The sequence below is a fragment of the Octopus sinensis genome, linkage group LG3 (assembly GCF_006345805.1).
Source record: "Octopus sinensis linkage group LG3, ASM634580v1, whole genome shotgun sequence".
Classification (NCBI taxonomy): domain Eukaryota; kingdom Metazoa; phylum Mollusca; class Cephalopoda; order Octopoda; family Octopodidae; genus Octopus; species Octopus sinensis.
The window spans coordinates 109475473-109501238 of record NC_042999.1 but is presented as its reverse complement, the minus strand read 5'-3'; positions in this window follow the sequence as shown (position 1 = coordinate 109501238).

Genomic DNA, 25766 nt, shown 5'->3' with positions numbered 1-25766 from the left:
TGTGTATATGTGTGTTTATATAAATATATATATGTGTGTATGTACATATATTTGTGTGTATATGTATGTGCATATATATCATCATCATCATCATCATATAAATATATATATATATATAAATGTATATATATATGCATGCATATATATTATATACATATGATATGATATATATATATCTATATCTATATGTGTATCTATATCTATATCTATCTATCTATCTATATATATATATATATATATATATATTATATATATATATATATATATATATATATATACATATGTATATATATGTATATACATATATATGTATGGATAACTTTGTGTATATGCATATATACATATATGCATATATATATGTATGTACATATATATATATATATATATATATATACATATATAGTTAATCCAAACAAGAAAACACAGAAAAAAAGAGAAAAAACAGCAACGCGAGGACGTGGAACAATTAAAGTATTATTGACGCTCAGGAAAGAAGATATATATATATATATATATATATATATATATATACACATACACACACACATATATATATTTATATATAATATATAGGTAGATATATGTATATATCTAAATACATACATATATATGCACATATATGCATATGTATATAGATAATTACATACACATATACACTCAAACACACATGTGCTCACATATATAATTGTATGTATAAGTATATATAACATAACTATTTGTATATATACATTTAGTAGATTATTATGAATACTAATCTTTTATGTATTAGCTAAATTGCAAAATACATTCTTTGTCATGATATATAATATTTTGTTAGAAGCTGCAGAATCATTGACATTTCCCCCACTTTTATACAAACCAGCCATTAGTTAAGACTGTCATTGGGGTTAGAGCTAACTGCCAGCTATCACTGATGGTGACTCATCAAAATTACTCATCTTCATAATGAGTGGAAAATTACATTTCAAAACTGAAGGCTTTCAAAATTAGATTTATAAAGGAATTCTTTACATCATTCAATTTAATAATTACTTATTGAAATATAATTGTCAAGTCTACAAGTTAATTTGAAGGAGAAAACTACACAATTTTTAACTGTGCTCCTTGAAAATGCTTCAGTACACACGATAAAGTAGAGGAAGTAGGAGAGGGGTTGTTTCTCAGAAGTACAGATGTAAATACCTTCATAAACCTTTGAAGGTGGGTAGTCTCCATGTCTTTTGCTTATATTAAGTACCACTAAATCATGAAATGTATAAAAAAGTTTTTTGAGAAAAATTTCAATCTTAGTATAATCCAACTTTTTAATGATTTCTGTCTCACAAAATTATTATTATCATTATTCTTGTTTTTGTTTTTGGTATGGTCTGATAAAAGTAATAAATAATAATAACAACAACAACAATAAATGCTTCTGCGAACACCAGATATTGATTTTATTTATTTATTTATTTACCTTGTGAAGATTAAAAGGGTTTTTAAAAAAAATATTTTTCCTTGAAGTAAAGATTTCATTGCATTTTTTAAAAAAGTATTTTTGATTTTATTACAAAAAACAAAATACTTCATGTAGCTTGGATGCAACTTCTTATTTATTATATAGAATTTTCTTCATCAAATGAAATCTGATTGTGTAATCAAATACTAGAACCATGGTATTTCAGACACCATATACAGACATATGTGCAAAAATACACACAGGTATATGATACATGTCTAAAAATGTACAACACACACACATACACACACACACACACACACACACACACACACACACACACACACACACACACACACACACATACATACATATATGCATACATATGTATATTCATACATAGGTATATATGTGTATATATGTATATGTGTATATACATATATATATATATACCTACATATGTATAGATATATATATATCTATATCTATATATATGTATATATATATATGTGTATGTGTGTGTACATCTGCACATGCATATATGTGTGAATATACTTGCATTTGTTAGTCTGTGTGCTTTTATATATATCAAGATAGAAATATTCTATATAAATGTTAATAAAATATGAATTTATAAATAAAGGTTTATTTGTTTAATATTCCAATCTAAGTGAAAATTATTTATAGTAAGAAGTAAAATTAATACTGTTATTAATGATTTTAAATTCTATTTTATCAAAGTTATTTTAGCAGAATGTGTTCAGATTATTTTCCATATTTTATGTACAGACAGATAAATGAACTGAGGTGTGTGTGTGTATGTGCTGTGTGTGTGTGTGTGTGTGTGTGCTTTGACACTGCTTGATATGTTGGTGTTTAACCCTGGGTTAGCCCTGAGTGGACAGACTCAAGATTAAAGGTGTTCCAGTCATACCACTTTGTGGTTTGTTTTCAGGCCTAGTGAACCTAGGACTATAATATCTAAGGTGCCCCTTTTTAGGAACAGTGGAGTTGTACAATAAAGAATTCTTGACTGCCACTTCTGCCAGGTTGTATGATCACATAGAGACTCCTTTGTTAGCTGCTGTGATATTAATATGTAATACTAAATAAGGCTGCAAGCTGGTAGAAAAAGGTGGCGAGATCACAGAAACATTAGCACACCGGGTGAAATGCTTAGCGTTATTTTGTCTGTCTTTATGTTCTGAGTTCAAACTCTACTGAGGTCAACTTTGCCTTTCATCCTTTCAGGATCAATTAATTAATTACCAGTTTTGTACTGGAGTCGATATAATCAACTAGCCCCACCTCCCCCAAATTTCAAGCCTTGTGCCTAGAGTAGAAAAGAATATGCAATACTAAGTCAAGGTGGCAAGCTGGCTGAATCATTAGCACCCTGGGCTTTTGCTTAGCAGCATTTCAGCTATCTTTATGTTCCAAGATCAAATTCATCTGAGGTCGACTTTGCCTTTCATCCTTCCAGAGTCGATAAAATAAGTACAAGTGGAGCATGGTGGTTAATGTAATCGACTTACCCACTTCTCCAAACTTGCTGGCCTTGTACCAAGATTCGAAACTGGTGTGCAATACTGAGTCCAAATGTGGCTTCTCTCCCACATGCTTCTAATAAAATATTGAACATCTCATCTCCATTCATCCTCAAGTTGTTGCAGTGTATTGTGTTTATTTGGAATGAAAGTCAGAAATTTTGATCCTGCTGCACAGTATAACTAAGGGTTAAGAGGTTTGCACCACAATGATGAGATCCTAGGTTCAATTGCACTATATAGCATCTTGGACAAATGTCATTTTCTATGGCCTTAGGTAGACTCATACCTTGGGAGGGAAACTGGGTTGGAGGAAGCTGTACAGAAGCCCTTTAAGCTGGGTGGATTGTACCAGTAATTCAAAAGTACAGTCTTGTCACACATTACATCACATTTATTCTGTCTGAGAATTATGTTAAAGATACATTCATCTGCGGAATACTCAGCCACTTGCTTGTTAAGTGACTTAAGTCAGGAGTAGGTAATTCATTTGATCAAAAAACTGAATCTTCATCATCAAAGATGCAGATGGACTATCAAATTATATATTTAGTAGTTTGATGGTTTATATGAGATTCAATGCCTTATTTAGGAGACATATTGCATAGTTTCTTAAGGTAGATTACTGCATTATATCTCCTTTTATTCCTTGTAAGAATATAACAATAAAAACTTTAATTGCTCAGAGGAATTGAGCTGGTCAATAGAACTTATTATGATCGTGGATGGTCACTGTTTCTTCAAGTTTGCTGGTGAGTTTTCTCCCCGACGGAAATGAGAAATTGAAGCAATGCTTCATCCAACTGAGAAATGTATAAGTCCTGTTCTCATGCTCCAAATATCTTTTAGATCCACTCTTTTAATAATTTCACAATGTTTCTGCTATTTAGTAACGTGGTTGGAAAGAATGTCCTAATTCACTGATCTCGTATAGATTCTGATTCTAAAACTGCAATCTGTCTTGACTTAATACATCCAAGTTGTAAAGTATATCTGATAATGTGTACTTGAAGTATTTTATTTATATTATTAAATATATATTCATGTAAAAGCAGAAAAAGATTAGCAGAATCAGAACACTAAACAAACCACATTGTGGTCTCTTACATTCTAAGTTTCAGTTTCGCCATCCATGTTTCTAGAGGGGATTAAAAAGTATCAATCATATATACTGAATCGCTGCAGTAAATATATGTATGTGTGTGTGTGTGTGTATGTATATATATATATATATATATATATATATATATATATATATATGTGTGTGTGTGTGTGTATATGTATATATATATATATACATATAAAAACATAGAGAAGTGATTCCCAGCAGATTCACAGTACCATTTATATTAGACTCAGTCAAACTTATTCTAGAAAGCAACACATTCTTCTTCAATGGAAATAATTACATTCAAATTAGAGGCACGGCGATGGGAACGAGGTTTGCTCCCATTTACACCAACTCTGTAATGGGATACTTAGAACAACAACTCTACCAAGAGGTGGAGGAAAACTATGGCATTGGATTTAGAAAGTATATTGAAAAGGCATGGAAGATACCTTGACGACTGCTTCATAATCTGGACAGAATCTCTAAATACTCTGGAAGAGTTCAATATCCTCCTGAACAACCTACACCCATCTCTCCAATTTACAAAGGAGATGAGTAGTACCAAATTACCATTCCTAGATATAATGGTAATCAAAAAGGACACCACCATCACCACAGATATATACTATAAACACACAGACACACATCAATACCTAAATTTTAAGTCGTGCCATCCACCACATACAAAACGCAACATCTCATACTGCCTAGCCAGAAGAATTTGTGCCATTATAGAAGATGCAAATATCAGGGACAAACGCCTAACAGAACTAAGAGAATTTTTGCTCAAACAAAAATACCCATCTCTACTTATAGAAAATGGCATACAGCGGGCTATAAAAATACCCATACAACAACTTAGGACAACCCAAGGAAGAGGAAAACAAGAACAAGTCATACCATTCATAGTGACACACAACCCATGTCACCAGAATATCTTCAACATTGACAAAGCAAACCTACCAATCATTGCCCAAAGTAATGAATTAAAAGACATAATCACGAATCGAGCTATGGTTCTTAGTAAAAGACAGCCTAAAAACTTGAAAAAATTACTAACAAAGGCACAATTTGACCTTAGCAACAAAGACCAAACATTCACTGTGGCACATGCCAATTCATACATACCGGCCAATATATAAACACAAAAACCGGGAAAATATTCACAAACGCGAATATGAACTGCAAAAGCAGAAATTTAATTTACTGCATCAAATGCCCAAATTGTGAAGAAATATATGTAGGTCAGATGGGAAATGCACTATCAGAATGCTCACGTGTGCACCGACAACAGATTAGAGACCCAGAGGTCCGTCAGATACCTTTAAGTAACCACCTAGCAACATGTGGTCAGAAAATATATATATTTCCATTCTACAAATTACACAGCCCAAGTGAAATCGAGAGGAAAATCGGAAAAAAGAATTTTATTGATAAATTCGAACCCAAGCTAAATAAGCAATAATAATAATACTTAGATAGCAGGAAAATTATCTTATTTAGGGTTAAAAGTTCTATTGCCGCCACCATCATCACTAGCAACAATAATTAAGGTGCTGACAATGATGATGATGACAATTGAAATATAAAAATCTCTGACAAAGGCTATTTACAACATTTCTAAAAATAGCCCAACAATTGCTGCCTCCGCCAGGGTTAAGATACAGGACTCTTGACATGTCCAACAAAGCGTGACGCCTAAACCAATCAGCTCAACCAACCAATCAGTTTGAGTAATTGAGTGATACTACACACTGATTGGTCAGAAACAGTTTGCAAAACCTAGCAATCTGGAGTCTACACAGCTCTATTTAAGGCACAGATTCAATCATCTCGCTACAGTAAAAAATTGTGAAGCATGACTGTCACCACTACTACATGAATCTGAAGATTGCAGAATTTAATGCATGAAAGTACTAGTTCAATCAGAATGAACATTTAACATTCTATTATTTTATTTTATTTTATTATATTATATTATATTATATCATTATAAGATTGTAAATAAAATGTGAAAATCAGACAAGGTTGGAATTCCTTTTATTAATATATTCTTCTATACACAATCATACACACCCGTATATATATATATATATATATATATATATATATATATATATATTTGATATAAATACACAAATTCAATATAATTATAGGATCTCTGATATATCTACAGAATAAATATGAGTATACAACATTCATGCACGTGTGGTTTCATGTAAATATTAGAAATATCTTTTCTTTTTATTCCACTGTTTCACCTATTCATATTAATATTTGCCAACTCAGAGCATCACTTGGTTTCTCAGAATCTGCTGTTTAACTTTATTATAAAACAGATATGTGTTAGCTTGGAAAATGATATACAAGTATCATATTCATTTTATTCATTTTTCTAAAGGAAAATTAACCGAGAAGATAGCTTTCATGTGAGGCAGATGCACAGGGGCAATTGACACCACAGATACTCAGAAAACAGATTCCATCACACTCCAGAGGAAGAAACTAGAAGTAGTTGATAGCTTTCACTACCTAGGTGACCAAGTTAGTTGTGGGGGTGGATGCTCAGTGAGTTTACCACTAGAATAAGAATAGCCTGGGCAAAGTTTAGAAAGCTTCTTCTCCTACTGGTGACAAAGGGTCTTTTGCTCAGAGTGAAAGGTAGATTGTATGACACATGTGTGTGAACTGCCATGCTTCACAGCAGTGAAACATGGGCCATGACTGCGGAGGACATGCATAGGCTCGAAAGATATGAAGCTAGCATGATCTGCTGGATGTGTAACGTCAGTGTGCACACACAACAGAATGTAAGCACCCTGAGAGAAATGTTGGACAAAAGAAGCATCAGATGCAGCATGCAGGAAAGACGTTTGCATTGATATGGTCATGTACTACGGATGGATGAGGAGAGATGTGTGAAGAAGTGCCACTCTCAAACAGTTGAAGGAATCCAGGTTAGAGCGGGACCCAGGAAGACATGGGATGAGGTGGTGAAGCATGACCTTCGAATGTTGGGCCTCACAGAGGCAATGGTGAAAGACTGAGACCTCTGGAGATATGCTGTGACTGTAAAGACCCGATAAATGAAGTGAGTTCATGGCTCGCAGGACAGCCTGCTATGCTTACCTTGGATCGTAGAGTGACCTGCGGTGCATGAGGAGATCTATTGTATCAAGTACATCAATATCAAAATATAAATCAAATAGAAATTGTTTCTTGTGATACTTGTGCCAGCGGCACGTAAAAAGCACTATCCGAATGTGGTCGATGCCAGTGCCACCTTCACTGGCATCCGTGCTGGCAGCACATAAAAAACACCAACCAATTGTGGACGTTGCCAGACTCCTCTGGCCCCTGTGCCGGTGGCACGTAAAAAGCACCCACTACACTCACAGAGTGATTCATGTTAGGAAGGTCATCCAGCTGTAGAAACACCGCCAGATCAGACTGGAGCCTAGTGCAGCCTCCTGGTTTCCCAGACCCCTGTCAAACTGCCCAACCCATGGCAGCATGGAAAACAGACGTTAAACGATGATGATGATGATGATGATGATGATGATGATGATGATGATGGTGGTGGTGGTGGTGATGGTGGTGGTGGTGGTGGTGGTGGTGGTGGTGATGGTGATGGTGATGATGATGATGATGATGATGATGATGACGATGACGACATATATGTTTCACAGAAGTGTCTAGAAGTTTAAGTACTGTAGCAGGTGTTTACTTAACCTCAGATCAATCCTGATCAAGCAGATCTTGATTAAATGCATTCCAGGTCTAACCATCCTGTCTTTTTTTAATGGTGTCTTGGACTACTTATTAGAATGCTTCTTCTTGTTTTAAAAGTTGGTAGAAGTCTTTTTTGAAAGAGATTTTACTTTTAGTTGACCAATCAACCAAATAGAGGGTGCCTTTTCATGATGTAATTTATTTTGAATTCCAAGTGCAACGGAGAATGACATCTTGATTGAAAACCATCTTGATAGTGTATGTGTACCAATATGAGACTTTGCCTAACATATAAATCAATTCTTTAAAAGAAATGAAGATTTTGTGACCAAACCATGACAAAAGACCTGATCTTTAACATTATATCTAAAGTTAGAGTTTTCAAAAAGGACATCAAATAGAAGGTTAAGAGATACAGTATCTAAAGCAGTAAGATATTTAAATGAATTATTTTCTGAATAAATTAGGACTGCTATTTTTAAAATGCTTTGACTTTTTATAATGAATGTAAGCTTTGTACATATGTATATGTGAATACGTTCCATGCATGTGAGTCTAAAAGCTCAATTAATTAAACAATTCAATTTCATGTCAATTTACATTGGTAAATTATCTTGTTATACTTTCTGATGTATAATAAGATATAAATTTAAAAGCAAATATTTTTCGCAAGAAATGATAAGGGTTAGGCTACTTTCAATGTGAAACAACTTTAGATGACTTATTTCAGCTCAATATATCAAAATAACATTTCAACAACGAATGTAATTCAACCTTAAATATAAACATTAAAACATTTTTAATTTGATATTGGAATTATTTTTTAATTGGTCTGATATTAAGTGTAAGCAATTGGCCAATTTAAAAAGACAGGTTCAAGTATCCAATTCAAGATATTATAAACTAACAAAATAAGCAACAACAACGGAAAAAAAAAAAAACAGAAGAAAATTTGTGTACAGAAAAAAAGTTCTATCTTGATTATTTTTGTCGAGTAAAATTGAATAAAGAAGAAAAATTTAAACTTGAAGAAAATCAGCATTTGAACTCTAATGACTCTTGTTAATTTAAGTAATAAATGTTAACATATATATATGTACCATTATATATACACACACACACATATACACACATACATACGCATACATATATTCATCTATCTATCTATCTATCTATTTATCTATCTATTTATATATATATATATATATATATATATATACACACACACACAAACACACACATATACATATCATTGTGTGTATACACACACACACACACACACACACATATATATATATATATATATATATATATATATATATATATGTATGTATACATATTTATAAATACTTAGACCAACTCATAAATTATTGATTAACAAGAGAAATAAATAAGTACCAATTTCAGAAATAAGGTAACATGTATACAGATCAGAGACCAATGTCAATTGAATACACTTCATGAAAAAGTATCAATTTAGATTTGTTCAAAAATGAATTTTTTAATTATTCTTCTTTCTGAATTTGTTTTGTTGTTGCTGTTGTTGTTTGTGTTTATCACCCACTGAACCCCAATTAAGCAGACCTATGATTGAGGCACTCCAGTTGCAGCTATCATGTTTCTGGTGGTGATAGGGTATAAACTAGTATTATACCATCTAATGTGTCTTTTGTGCCTTACCCATTTATTTATAGTGATGAGATATGAAGAAGATAATATTTCTGTTTTTAACAACTTGAGCAATTATACAGAAGCTTTAGTTTTAGGGCATGTATATAGTAACACCTCGTCAGGGACTAGTTGTTTTTTTTTCTGTCCATTTGCCATATCTTCTCCATTGGCCAAGATATGGATAAATGCATACCTGAAGATGAAGGGAAATGCAGACTGGTGATTGCACAGATAGTGGGTCACACACATGCACAGAAGCTCATTACAAACTCCATGTGGCAGTGTAAGACAAGAGTTATGATAAAGGATATTGATAATGATATTAATAGCGCATTGTTACTTCTGTAGTGTAGTATAGGTAGATGGTAAACACTGGAATAACAAAGAATATGGCGTAGCTCAGTGGCGTATGTTGATTGTTGCATTGAGTGTGCTGCCACACTCATTGCCACCAAATTTCAAGTAAGAGCATAGCAAAAGTTTTCCATTAAGATTTGTAATTAAATTAATGAGTAAGGTTAACATTTATAATGAATTTACCATTTTCGATGGGTATGTAGTGCACATCTAGCACATCCTGAATATATGCCCCTAGTGTGATTGAAAGGGGTCAATGAGAATATACAGTTCCCAATCAACCCCTGGGGACTGTAGAGGAATTCCAAATTCCAGAACTGTTTGCTATGCTAGTGCTAAAAGAAAGGCCATGAAAGTTAAGCTACTACATAAATAGCAGTAAAAGTTACTTGAAAGTTTATTATCTAGAGGGATCAAAAAAAGGTAAAGGCCACAAAAGGTGTAGTTCTTAGGGCTCTGGTAGTAGATGCTCCAAAAACATCAGAAATCACCTTTTCCTCAGTCCTTTTCCTCAGAAGGCAGCGAGCTGGCAGAAACATTAGCACACCAGGCAAAATGCTTAGCCGTATTTTGTCTGCTGTTACGTTCTGAGTTCAAATTCCACCATGGTCAACTTTGCCTTTCATCCTTTCAGGGTTGATAAATTAAGTACCAGAAGCGCACTGGGATTGATGTAATCGACTTAATCCGTTTGTCTGTCCTTGTTTGTCCTCTCTATGTTTAGCCCCTTGTGGGGAATAAAGAAATAAGAAATCACCATTTCCTCAGTCTGAAAAGATGATGAAAAAAAACTGCAAGAAGTCAACAACCTGGAAGTTGAGGATCAAGACGACAATGTTCCCTTTACCTCTGATTTTGCAACGATGATGAGATGAAAATTTTAGGGAACAGTGGAAACAAAAAGCAGGAAAAGACCTTAAAATGGAAGAAGTGGCTGAAACAGAAAGTATACAGAACAAAAAGTGGTCTGCTTCCCCCACCCTAGAAGTAAATAAGAAAATTAAACATAAGCCTTACAGTACTGGAAACATACAAGAATCTGATGGGTTTCCTGAATGTAAGAGAAGAAATGGAGAATTTTGCAAAGAGCTGCATATAAAGAGTATAAAGGATAGGTTACTAAACTTATGAAAGGAATATGAGCTCTTCCTACTCTTTCTGATATCCAACTGTACATGGGCTTGTTTGGGATGTGACATTCTTACAGCATGACATGGGTATGCAAGCAGAGGATGGTCAGATTTGTGAGGAAGCCCAGATGGCAGTTTCTCATATGTATGGGTAGATTGCCCTATTATTTTCTTGCTTCTGTAAATTGTATCTGTTTAGATTATATCTGTGTTTTGTACAATCATCTATTTTGTGCATTTTTTCATGTCTTAATATATTGTGTAACGTCTCTGATACTCCTCTTGTTTGTTTATGCATAACTTTGTTAATCCCTACCCACCCCACACGTTTTCTTTAAAAAATGTCTTTTGTATGTAGGAATGGCCTTGGTAGCAAGTAACAAAAAAAATTATGATTATTATTGTTATTGTTATTGTCATTATTATTATTATTATTATTATTATTATTATTATTATTATTATTATCATTATTGTTATTATTATCATCATCATTCAAGCAGTGTGCTGGCAGAATTATTTGTGGTATTTTATCTGTCTTTTTGTTTTGAGTTCAAATTTCACTGGGGTCAACTTTGCCTTTCATCTTTTCTGGGGTTGATGAAACAAGTATCAGTCAAGAACTGGAGTTGATGTAATTGAATAGCACTCCCTAAAAATTGTGCTTATAGTAGAAAGGATTATTATTATTATTCTTATTATTATTATTATTATTATTATTATTATTACTACTACTACTACTACTACTACTACTACTATAAATGCAGCAAATTGGTGGTATCATAAGCACATCAGACAAAATACTTAGTGGCATTTCTTCCAGCTCTTCACATTTTGAGTTCAAATTTCGCCAAGGTCGATTTCATCCTTTCAAAGAGTTGATAAAATAAATATCAGTTGAGTACTGGAGTCAATGTAACCAATTTGTCCCTCCCTTCAAAATTGCAAGGCCTCATGCCAAAATTAGAAAGAATTATCGTTATTAAGCAGTGCACTGGTAAAATTGTTAGGACATTCAAGAAAATCCTTTGCTGTATTTATGTCAGCTCTTTATATTCTGAGTTCAAATCCAACCAAGGGCAACTTTGCATTTATTTAAACCCCCTCTCCAACCCTGGATAAATTTTTGAAGTACCAGTTAAGTATTGAGGTCAGTAGCATCAACTGATACCCTTCTCTCAAATTACTGGCCCAAATCAGAAACCATCAGCAGAGAAATTGCAGAATCATGAGCAATTTATGGTATTGTGTCTGGGTCTGTATATTCTGAGTTCAAATCCTTCCAAGGTTAACATTGCTTTTCATCTTTTTAAGGGTGATGAAATAAAGTACTAGTTGAGTACTATGGCTTATGGTATTGATTAATCCCTCCCTTCAAAATGCTTACTTTGTGCTTCAATTAAGAACCATAATTTCAAGAGTGGCAAGCAGGCAGAATAGTTAAAGTGTTAGAATATATCTTTGTGGTGTTTGTTCAAATTACACCAAGGTCGTCTTTGTCTTTCATCCTTTTCGAGTCAATAAAATAAGTGCCAGTTATACACTGGGATTGATGTAATTAACTTTCAGCTTCCCCTCCCCTCCAAATTATTGGCCTTGTGCCAAGAATTAGAAAGAGCTGCATGGCCAAATGATTGCAAGATCATGGTTTCAATTCCTAGAGTAGGGCGTGCATTGTGTTTTTAAGAAAAACACTTCATCTCACATTGCTCTGCTGTCACTTGAACAGTCGATGCATGGCACACCATGCACCTGTTAAAGCAAAGTCAATTTGATGGAGGGGGTGAGCTAATGTACGGCACATACATTTCATCACTGTAACCAAGTCATTTGTGCAGGTTGTTCAGCAAAACCAGGCTGCAACCCTACAACAAGTGTCAGAAGAATGTGAAAGGATAATCAAATTAAGACACATTATGGAGGAAATTGAACGTAAAGATTATTTCCAAGTAAAACAAGTGTGAAATAGTCAGAATAAAGATAAAATGTTTTCTAAAAAAACACGACAAAAATCAGGAAATAAACCCATGTTTTACATGTGGAGGTATACACCTGAGGAAAAATTGTCCATTTAAGAAAGCAGAGAACTTTTGTTGTGGAAATGTTGTCTTTGATGAAAGTCATCTTTGATAGGAGTCATCTCTGATGGGAGAGTCTATCATTAGCATTACTGTTAGCTTACCAGTTGAAATGCTTAGCAGTATTTCGTCTGTCTTTATGTTTTGAGTTCAAATTCCTCCGAGGTCAACTTTGCCTTTCATCCTTTTAGAGGTGATAAATTAAGTACCAGTTGCATACTGGGGTCGATCTAATCGACTGAAACCCTCCCCAAAAATTTCAGTGCTTATAGTAGAAAGGATTATTATTATTATTATTATTATTATTATTCCATAGTTTTATTTTTATAGCGTGCTTTCACTTCACTACCGAGCGCAGCTCTGTGTGCCTTGGGTATGTGCTGTGATTTGTTGTGATGCTCTGATGGTTATTGTATGGAAAGTGTTCTGCGTAGGATGTGTGCAGTGCCTAGTAGTGCAATTTTCTGTATGTTATATGTGTTTGTAAGTCCTGGTGTTTTTGTTATGTATTTGTCTGAATGTTTTTTTATCATGCCTAATGCACCTACTATGATAGGAATTGTTTCTGTTTTCAGATTCCACATTCTAGTTACCTATATTTTCAAGGCCTTTGTATTTTGAGAGTTTCTCCATTTCTTTTAGAGACACGTTGTCATCTGCCGGTATTGGTACATCAATTAGAAAGCATTTTTTTCTTCATGATCTCTGACAACTATATCTAGTCTGTTGGCCTTATTATTATTATTATTATTATTATTATTATTATTATTATTATTATTATTATTATTATTATTATTCTATGTTTGACTTTTGCTTTACATTTGCACAAGTTGGCTCCAAGTTTCACCCAGATACCCCAAGAGACAAGTTGGAAGTTCATGTTGGTGTTATGCCTAGGGTGCCATATATTTGGTTTTGTACATAGTGTTGTTCTAGAGAATGTTTAAGAAACCATAAGAAAATTATGTTTGTTTTAAAACTTGAGATTACATAGAAAGTATTTTGCGTAGGATATGAACAGTTCCCATGAGTACTATCTTTTGAATTTCTAGCATTTTGGGGTTTCCTGGTATCTGAGCTAGGTAGCAATCAACCCCTTTTGCTATCATTCCCAGGGCACCTATGACAACAGGTATTGTTTTAGTCTTGAGGTTCCACATTTTGCTAATTTCTATTTCAAGATCTTTATATTTGCTCAGATTTTGGTAGGTCTTGACAGATATGTTTACATCTTATCATTATATATTATATATTATTATTATTATATTATTATATATTATTTATAGTTTATATTATTATTATTATTATTATTATTATCATTATTATTATCATTATTATTATCATTATTATTATTATTATTATTATTATTATTCTATGTTTGACTTTTGCTTTATATTTGTACAAGTTGGCTCCAAGTCTCACCCAGAGACCTCAAGAGACAACAGGGTTGGAAGTTCATGTTGTTGTTATGCCTAGTGTGCCATATATTTGGGGGGTGGGGATGTTGTACTAATGAATGTCTAAAAAAAAAAAAAAGTTTTTTTTTTTTTTTTTTTTTTTAAACCGAAAATTATGGTTGTTTTAAACCTTGAGGTTACATAGAGAGTATTTTGCGTAGGATATGAGCAGTTCCCATGAGCACTATCTTTTGAACTTCTGCCATTTTTGGGTTTCCTGGTATCTGAGTTAGGTAGCATTCAGCCCCTTTTGCTATCATTCCCAGGGCACCTATGACAACAGGTATTGTTTTAGTCTTCAGCTTCCACATTTTGCTGATTTCTATTCAAGATCTTTATATTTGCTCAGTTTTTGGTAGGTCCTGACAGATACGTTTATATCGATTGGGACAGTCATATCAATGAGGAGGCATGTTCTTTGTTTGAAGTCTTTCAATATGATGTCTGGCCTATTTGCATCTATCTTCCTGTCAGTTTGAATGGTGAAGTTCCAATAATTATTATTATTATTATTATTATTATTATTATTATTATTATTATTATTATTGAGTGAGAGAGCAATGCATACCATCAAAGTGACACGGGGGTAAAATATACAAAGCCCAGTATACCTAACATGACTACTCCTCTGATAAAGGTACATCAGGCACATGCATCACAACTATATGTATGCGACATGGTGATCTCATATCAAGATAAACAGTGCATGACTTTGCAGGTGGGGCTCAGTTAGAATTTTCTTCGGGTCAAGTAGCCCATCTCACTCAAAAGGTCCCCAAATATGGGTTGTTTAAAGATGTTGAACAAAACACCCATGTTTCGAGTGGTAAATTATTCAAACCCCAAAAATTCCTCTAAGCCATGAGAACCAGGAAATAAATCCATGTTTTATATGTGGAGGTATACACCTGAGGAAAAATTGTCCATTTAAGAAATGGGAGTGCTTTCATTGTGGAAACATAGGACATACAAAGACACACTGTAGAACAAAGAGGACAAAATGTCAAAACAAAGGAAAAATAGTATGTCATAAGAAATTGGTAATATAATAATGAGGAAATTCATGAAGGTCAAAATAAGAAATACAAGTGTTAAAATGCAGTTGGACACAGGTAGTGATATCACCATTATAAACAAAAAAATCACGGAAACATGTTGATAAGCCGACATTAATTAAATCGAAAAAGGTAGCACCTGGTGTTATGGGAAAAAGATTATATGTTTTTGGTGAATTCATATGCAATGTGAGATTTCGAGGTCAAACAAAAAAGACTCAGATATATGTGTAAGACGTTTGCTGGCCAAACACATGGTTCTGGGTTCAGTCCTACAGCATGTTAACTTGGGCAAGTGTCTTCTACAATAATCTTGGACCAACCAAAGCATTGTGAGTGGATCTGACACACACACACACACACAAATACAGACACACACACATACACACACATACATACACACTCACATACACACATATGTAGGATCACAACTGTCAAATGAAAGGTAATGTGAAACTTTGAGTAACAGTTTGTGAAAATTTTTTCAGCTTTAATAAAAGTATATATATATATATATATATATATATATATATATGTATATATATATATGTATGTATGTATGTATGTATGTATGTATGTATGTATGTATGTATGTATGTGTATGTGCGTGTTTGTTTGTATATATTTATGTATCTATTTATGTATGCATGTATATATGCAATAATGTGTATCTGTATGTGTCTTTGTGTCTGTGTTTGCTACCCACTACTACTTGATAACTAGTATTGTTGTTTCCATTCTTGTAACTAAGCAGTTCAGCAAAAAAGATGGCTAGAACATATACCAGGTTTTAAAAAAAAAAAATAATAATGGGATTGATTTATTTGATTAAAATTCTGAAGAGTGGTACTCCAACATGGCCACAGTCTAATTATTGAAACAAATACAAGAGAAAGAGAAAAGGAAAATTCAGTGAATTAACTTTGTCAAACAATGGGTGTAGCTCCAAGATTTGACTGCTATTTCTAGAAAATCAACTAACCACATAGAGATTACCTCATTTACTCAGCAAATGTGGTGAGTGAGTGAAAAACTTAAAAGTTGCATTTGTTGAATGGAAAGAGGGTTGTGAGAACTGTTTTAAGATTTTGGGGAAAGTATTTAATCAAGGTTTACTGTTTCTAACTGTTGCAAGCAAGGAAGAGTTTAATAAGAAAGAGTAAGGAAAAAGTAAATTGAAAAATAAAATTCAATCAGATTTGCTCAGCATCAACATGATGCATAAAATATATAAATACAGTAATATCAAAGTATATGAATATTAAAGTTCAAAGGAAAACCGGTTTTGTTTCTGATCATTTATATAATATTTTATGCTGGGGTGTGAAAAGCAGGCCATTGTTGCTTGAAATCAGAATGTAAGCACTGTGAACTTATCACTTTTAGATAGGAAATGCTTCTGAGAAGGAAGTATTAATAGAGCAAACACTGTGATATATAAAACTAACTAAATCTAACAAGGATAATGCCTCTATGTAGTTAAGATTTTTTTAGTGGATGAATGGGAAGATAAATGGTAAGTATTCAAGAAATCTGTTGTGAAAGGATAAAAGGCAAAAGCCCAACAAATGGCAGAGTTTATAGGTATGTTTATTGCCAGAAAATACTCATCATAGAATCACAGCTGGTTGTTTAAATACAAGGGGATGGTTCTAAAGAGCATTGACCATGCATAATGTTTATAAATTATAAGGATCCTCCCCACCATCACCTCCATTTTACTTTTGAATGTTTCACGGTTTAGTAGCTAGTTTGAAAGTACTTTTTCTTAATAATACAACTAAGGCAAGTTTTCTGTGGCTATTTAATGAAGAAAGTACAAAGAGACAGAACAGAAGAAAATATACAAAATTAGGAATTGTTCAGTCATAAAAGTTTATCTTTAAAAACCTTAAATATATATTTATATATCAAGAAGTTCTTTTGAGCTCTTTGGCAAAGTCTTTAATAATTTTATTGGCATTTAAAGTTTTTCTATAGGTATTTAATAAGTTTAATCTACTCAACCTAGCTGACTTAATGTATTCGTTAAATGTGTTTTTAATCTTTTCAATGCACTGAAACATCTTTCTGCAAAATATGCAGTAACAGGCAATATAATTAAAATGCATGACAACATGAAAAACACAGCAGACAGATGTTATATAACAAATGTTTTATGCAGGTAGATCTTATTTGCCTTTATCACTCAATTTGGAAAGTTTTCTCAAGCACACAATAATTTCAGAAAGTAATTCAGTGGCTATAATTTAGATATAAAAACAGCTAAAATTTATATTATTCCATTTTTTTTTCTCTTATTAATTTGTTTTGGCCACTATGAACTGGGAAATGAATTCTGCAAACTGCTTAGAAGTTTTAACAAAAGAGAAATTACATCACATTGAACCCTTCCAGAATTTCTTTTTAATTTCTGGAACAAAAAGACAAGAATATGTAAATACAGTTCTTCTATGATATCAATTCTGGTGTAACATGTTTCCCAGATAGAACATCAATCAACTGCTGCTATTTTAGGGTGGGTGATTAATAGTTTTTCAAGTAATTGGCTAATTAACAGTTCAACAAGTAATTTTACTTGAGAAACATCGACCAGGTGATTTTTAAAATGATAAATGATTGTTTGACATTTACTTTAAAAAGTAATTTTATATTAGGGTTTACAAGCACCGTTCACAAATAGGACAGAGTTGTAGGACATGGATTTTAACCACATATTTACCGAACAGCAGTAATGTGTTACTGTTTACCCTACCAAGTAACTGCTAATCCCTGCATTTCAAACTGAATGCTTAAATATACATTCTTCTATTCTACATTATAAGTGGACGCTGCTATTTTTCTAGGGTAGAGAATTAACAGAATTGTTAGAGCATCAGACAAAATGAGATGTGATATTTCTTCTGGTTCTTTGTCTTTCTGAGTTCAAATCTCACTAACTTCACTTTTGAGTCAATAAAATAAAGTACCAGTCATGTACTGGGGTTGGTGTAACTGATTTATCCGCCCCCCCCCCTGAAATTTGTAACTCTTATTATGTTTTTGTTGTTGCTTTGTTCTATACAAGCTGTTCCAAGTCTCAACCAGAGAACTCAAGAAACAAGGACTCAGACATTTTACTGAGGATGTTATTTATGATTAACAAAAACATATTTCAGGAAAAGGAGACCATGTACTGAGAATTAAGATTTTGTAAAAAGTTTGTTGTAATATTTGCAATTTTGAAAGATTTTGAAAGATCCAGAAATTCTCAGGTTGACAGTGTTTTACTTAGGATGTGGGTTGTATCTATGAGAATAATTTTTTTACAGTTCTGATACATTTAAGTTTTCTAGTATTTGGTTATAGCTTTATGAGTGCCATTTGATATTATCCCTAAGCCTCTGATGATCACAGGAACAATTGTTGTTTTTAGATACTACATTTTTGACACCTTTATTTTAAGATCCTTGCATTTAGTTAACTTTTCAAATGCTTTTACAGGGTTGTTGCAGTCTGCTGGGATTGACACATCTATGAGAAAACATGTTTTGACAATGTGACTGTTCACCACAATATCTGGACTATTGGCTTGAATAGCTCATTCAGCTTGAATACTAATGGTAATGGGGCAGGCTATGTTCCAACTAGTTCTTCTCATATGGGAGTGCAAACTGACAGTATATGATCCTGTGCAAATACTGACCAACCTTATCATGGCAATTAGTATATTCATTTGAGGCTAACATAGAACATCCAGAGGTGATCAATTGTTTCTCTGATTGTACCACAAAAGTGGTATGTAGAATAAACATTGTTTTTAAGAGTGTTGGCTTGGTAATTTCTAGTCGATAGACACTGATCCTGAGCTGCTATAATGAAACCATCTGTTTCTGATTTAAGTCCAGATGCAGATAGCTACTGATGTGTCATATTTTGTATCAACATCAGAACTGCTGAACTTGTAGAGTATTTAAAATTTTGTAATGCCTTACTTTGCTATCTATTACACAGTTCTGAGATTCCATTTGATTTGTTTCATTTTCACATTGGGTTCTTCTGCTTCATCTAATTGTGCCTCAGTCTCATTGATCTTTAATTCTTTTACATATATTTTTGCTTCTTCTGATATTAAGTGTCGTTTCATGGCACTTTAATGCTTGAAGACAACTTAAAAAATCCAGTCATTGGCGTTCTTTGAATAGGTGCTAAGTATATGATTGTTTTTAGAGACAGTTGCAATAGCATCAGTGCACATCCTCCATCCTTTTATAGGATGTGTAGTCTGCTTATATTTTCTTTAGGTGATTCATGCAGTGCATTGTGAGGAAGCTGCACATCTTTGTTTCAATTTTCCTGATCTCATTGTCGGAACATTTTATGATATTAAATCTGTAGGTTACAACAGGTATAGCAAGGGAACTGAATGTATCAATCTTGTTCACTTTTCAAGATAGTCTTAATTCTACAACAGCATTCTTTCTGTATTTTCATGTGCATTATGGAGGTGCCAGATGATATCCCCCACCACCTAAATATTTGTAGTTTTCTTCAGAATCTAATTTCTTGATTATTGTATTCTTGTCTAGCTGTATGTCATGCATTTTCAAGTTTTCCTTTATTCCTTTAGCATTTAGATTACTCTGTCAAATGTTGAGATCCCATTCGGTCATGACTGACCATGGGATTGCACCTAGGCAGTTACCCTCCCAGGCACAAGTCCGGGCAAATGTAATGGTTATTTATACAAATTGTTTTGAATTTATCATAGATCTCATAGCTTTCAGATTTTGATGATGTGATTATTTACTTTAAGAATGACAATGTAGGGTAAGTGTGAGAGGCCAGACCTAACCAGTTTGAACATAAAACGGTTAGAATATTTGGGTAGGATATATCCAGCTTAAATGCTAAAGGGTAAAAGAATGTGGCTTTAGTACATATATCATGGTCAAACTCCATTTCAACATCATCACTTAAAGTGTTCCCAGTTGTTGACCACATTCTTCCAAAAGCTTTCCATTATCCATATAAAGGAGGTAATTGATCTGTCATTTATTTAGCTCTTGTGTCTTGTGTCATTCAACAGCTTATTTTGAGAAATGAAAGCCAGAAACAGAGGGCAAGGTCTTTAGGTTCAATATTTTCAGAGTACAAAAATGTTTGAAATTAATAAGGCTGGACTTGAAGACAAACAAGAAGTATAGGTATAATTTCCCAAATACATGCTATATGGAGGATAGTACAATATATTTTCAAAACGACAGCACCATATTACAACAGCACATTAGAAAGGTCCAAGTTTAAGAATAGCACAACCTATATTGAACTAAAAGTAAATATGCTAAAAAGATGTAGACAGAGGAAAATACTATGGTACCCACGAATAAAGAATATTTACCCACCAATGCAGTGTTGACTGCCTATTCTCACTGTTCAATATTAGCATAGAATGGTATATATAAATATAGTGTTTTATACACACACACACACCACACACACACACACACACATACACACACACACACATACACACACATAAAAATATACAGTCATCTTAGAATCAGTAAGTCAAAATAGGCACTTCTATTTTTATATTTGTTAACAGAGCATATATATTATAAAGAGCAAGTTTATTAAGTAACAGGCCAATTATATAATACCTAGTATGAAATTGAGTAGTAAGATCATCTATATATATATGTCATATATGTGTAGACCTAGGAAGACATGGGATGAGGTAGACAAGCATGACCTCTGAGCGTTGGGCCTCACAGAGGCAATGACGGAGGACCGAGATCTCTGGAGATATGCTGTGACTGCAAAGACCTGGGCTGCTTCCTGCACCAGTTTTGCATAGCTTCAGCCCATTCAAAGTACCTTGGATTGAAGAATGACCTGCTGTGCTTACCTTGGATCATAGAGTGACCTGCTGTGGTTGAGGAGACCTATTGAGTCAAGTACATCAATATCAAAATAAATATCAAATGGAAATTGTAGTTACGATACCTGTGCCAGCAGCACGTAAAAAACACCATCCGAAAGTGGCCGATACCTGCACTGCCTTGACTGGCTTCTGTGCCGGTGGCACATGACCTGCTTTGCTTGAGGAGACCTATTGAGTCAAGTACATCAACATCGAAATAAATGGAAATAGTAGTTGTGATACCTGTGCAGGTGGCACGTAAAAAGCACCATCTGAATGTGGCTGATGCCAGAGCCGCCTAGACTGTCTTCTGTGCCGGTGGCACATAAAAAGCACCAACTGATCATGGCTGCTGCCAGCCTCCCTTGGCACCTGTGCCGGTGGCACATAAAAAGCACCCACTACACTCACGGACTGGTTGGCGTTAGGAAGGGCATCCAGCTGTAGAAACACTGTCAGATCAGACTGGAGCCTGGTGCAGCCTCCTGGCTTCCCAGACCCTGGTCGAACCGTCCAACCCGTGCGAGCACGGAAAACGGACGTTAAACGATGATGATGATGATGATTATATATATATATATATATATAGATAGATAGATATACATGTTATATATGCATGTGTACTTTATATATATATATGTATATGTATATCTATCTATATATATGTATACTTTATTGAGAAGCAGCAAAAATATCACAAAAACTGTTACTCAGAGTTTCATGTTCCTGTTCGTCGGACAGTTTTGTTAGAATGGAAAAGAAAGGATAACAGTTTTTGTGATATTTCTGCTGCTTTTCAATAAAGCATATTACTCTACCTCTGGTATTAGAGTACTCTCTTTCCACCTTGTTTCACATTTATGTACTTATTCCGATATATATATATGTGTGTGTGTTATATATGCATGTATATGCTATATGTGTATGTATATGTATATATATGTGTGTGTGCTATATGCATGTATATGCTACATATGCATACACATATATATATGCTGTGAGTGAATTTGGTAGACGGAAACTGAAAGAAATATGTCGTGTGTGTGTGTTTGTCCCCCCCCCCATCACTGTTTGACAACTGGTGTTGGTGTGTTTATATTCCCATAAACTAGGAGTTCAACAAAAGAGACTGATAGAATAAGTATTGGGGTTGATTTGTTCAGCTAAAACTCTTTCCCTCTAGGAGGTGCTCCAGCATAGCCACAGTCAAATGACTGAAACAAATAAAAGAATAAAAGAATATATATATTTGTATGTATGTATGTATGTATGTATGTATGTATGTATGTATGTATGCATGTGTGTGTATATATATATATATATATATATATATATATATACATGTGGAGAGAGAGAGAAAGATATTTATACATACATACATCAGTAGGGTTGAACCCAGAATCATTAATTTTAATGCAATGTTTCAGCATTATTATTCCTTATCTCATCCTCCAATCATATTTCTCTTATAAAAAATGCAATACACACACACATTCACACACATCTATTTACACAGTTTTGCTGATATGGTGTCATGATTGTTTGTTTTAAATCTATCATACATCACAGACTATCAAATAAACTCGCGTTCTCAAACAACATCTTAAAGATATGTATTTTTCTCCATTTGAAAAAATTAAAGCTTGTTCTCATATTTTTAGTGAAGTATACATTTAAATGTTAAATGAGTTTGTCTACATGCATGCAAATTTATTTAAACTTACATTCTCTGTAAATATTTATATTTCTTGTTACTTTGAAGAAATTTCCAGCTGTGATATCATATTGATTTCTTTTTTCTTTTTTCTTCTTAAATCACATTAACAACTGCTATAAACTATTGCACATTTTAGAAAATAGAAACATTTTTTCCATAATACATTTTAAGTCCAGTTGAAAATTGGTTCTCATAATTATTAAAAATTCAGAAGATTTATAAGTCAAATCAGATGTAAACTGAAATTATATTCACTACTGTAAGAAAAGGCTGCATTTTCCTCTCATTAGATAGGAAACTGAAAGAAGCCCATTATGTACATACATATGCATGTGTGTGTGTGTGTGCATGCATGCGTGCATGTGTGTGTGTGTTAAAGTACAAGCTTTAAAAATAAATGGTGCTGAAATTGACTCATTCAACTGAAAGTTCTCCAGAGAAGTGACCCAGCATGGCTGCAGTCCAATGACCGTAACAAGTAAAAGACAAAGGATAAAATGTGGTTGTTGGTTCAATCCAAGAACCATGTAACTGTCAAGCAGACCCAGGGTTATGTAATAAGACTTTTGAGCAAGTGTCTTCTTAGCTAGGACTGCTGTCTAACTTTGGCAGAAATTGAGCAAACGAGCAGAATTAATCATACTATCTCAGCTAAAAAGCTGTAGAATGAGGTAACAGATATACCTGGATTATGATTTCAAATACTGGCTAGTGCCTTAATTCTCATCAGCTGGTCTTGCTGCAGCTACATTGAAAAATCCATCTCGCCTCATAATCCACTATGTTTTGCGCCAAATTCATTTGCCCGATTCCTGCTGGTCCATAGCATATTTTCCATGAGATCAGTGGATAAACTGGGTGTTTTGACCTCATTTTTTAGCCAGCTGATGCTTCGTGTGCCCTCTATTATAATTATGAATTTATTGTATAGCCATTTAATGCTAATATTGTTTGCTGCCACTAATGTTATTGTTGTTATTATTATCAAATATTTAGAATTGCCACTGATAATAACAATAATAACATCTTTACAAGTATTCATTTGAATATTTACTCATTTATATATATATAAATAAAGATAAGATCGATATTTAAATACCGACCTTATCAGGTGGCCAGCATGGGAATAAAAACATTCAAAGGTAATAATTATTTAAAATTATAATAAATTATAATTTAAGGTATCTAAGAGATACCACCACACTGGAAATAGCAGTCAAAACTTGACTCTAAAACCACATTAAATGTTCATGCAGCACCAGGAGACAAAGAGACATCCAGTAATTTTTTGCTAGTTTATTTTGTCTCTTTGTCTTCTCTCCTGATGCTGTATGAACATTTATATATATATGTATATATGTATATATATATGTATATATATATATATATATATATATAAAGTATAAGGAAAGGGAAAAATATAAGTGTAGACATTCCTTTAATTCAAAGTTGGTACAAAAACAATACAAGTTGTTTCCAAGCCTAATTAATTCAAAACAAAATGAAAAATATCTTTTTGAAATCACAAATTAGGCTTTTCCTCAGGAATTCATTATTGGAATGAATGGGTTCAACCAACAAAAACATGGAGGCATGCCTGCTATCCACACACCAATCTAAATCCCTCAACTATTGCAGGTGTTATGTTCCAAAAAACCCTGCGATTGGTGAAAATACATGAAGTAGAAATAATACTGTACTGTATATTTTTTTAATTATTTTTGTAATTTGCGTATATTTATTTATCATAAATGCAAAACAACACCATGGAAGAATCAACGTAAGCTTAACCCTTTTGTTACCAACCCGGCTGGTTCTGACTACAAATGTCTTGTTTTCATAAGTTTTGAATTAAAATCTTCCACCAAACCTTAGTTACAACTTATGTTCCTAATATTAAGTTAATGATAACTAAGTTATTTTACTAAATTCTTTGTTATATTTAAAATAATTGAAAGAAACACAGAACATCTCAAAATAAATATAGTAACAAAAGGGTTAAATAATAAACTGCAACAGGTGAACCATGATAGGTGAACCACAATATGGCAAGAGATTACTGTAGATATATATATATAATGTATATATATTCTTAAATACATAGTAAAAGACACTTGTCTAACTCATCTTGCATGACATAAATCATAACTACAAGTTTGTGAATCAAATGTCTTAACCAACCAAGTACATGCCTGCTATCCACACACCAATCTAAATAATTAATATGGCTCAAAGCAAACGTTATAAGAATGATGAGAACGTGTAATATAATGTATATCATAATGTATATATGATATACATTATATCTGTATATGTATGTTCCCTTACATGTGTGTATATTTATATGCATTTATTTTTCGTTTATGTTTCTATGTATTAGGCAAGCAAAGCATATGCATGTTCATTTATGTATATACATATATATTTATGTATGAATGTTTAAGTAGGTATGAATGAAGACATGCCTGCATGTTTAAATATATATATCTGTGTGAGAGTGTGTGTGTATGCATAAATGTATGTGTGTGTGTGTGCATGTAGGTATCTATGCATGTATATAGGTTTATGTAG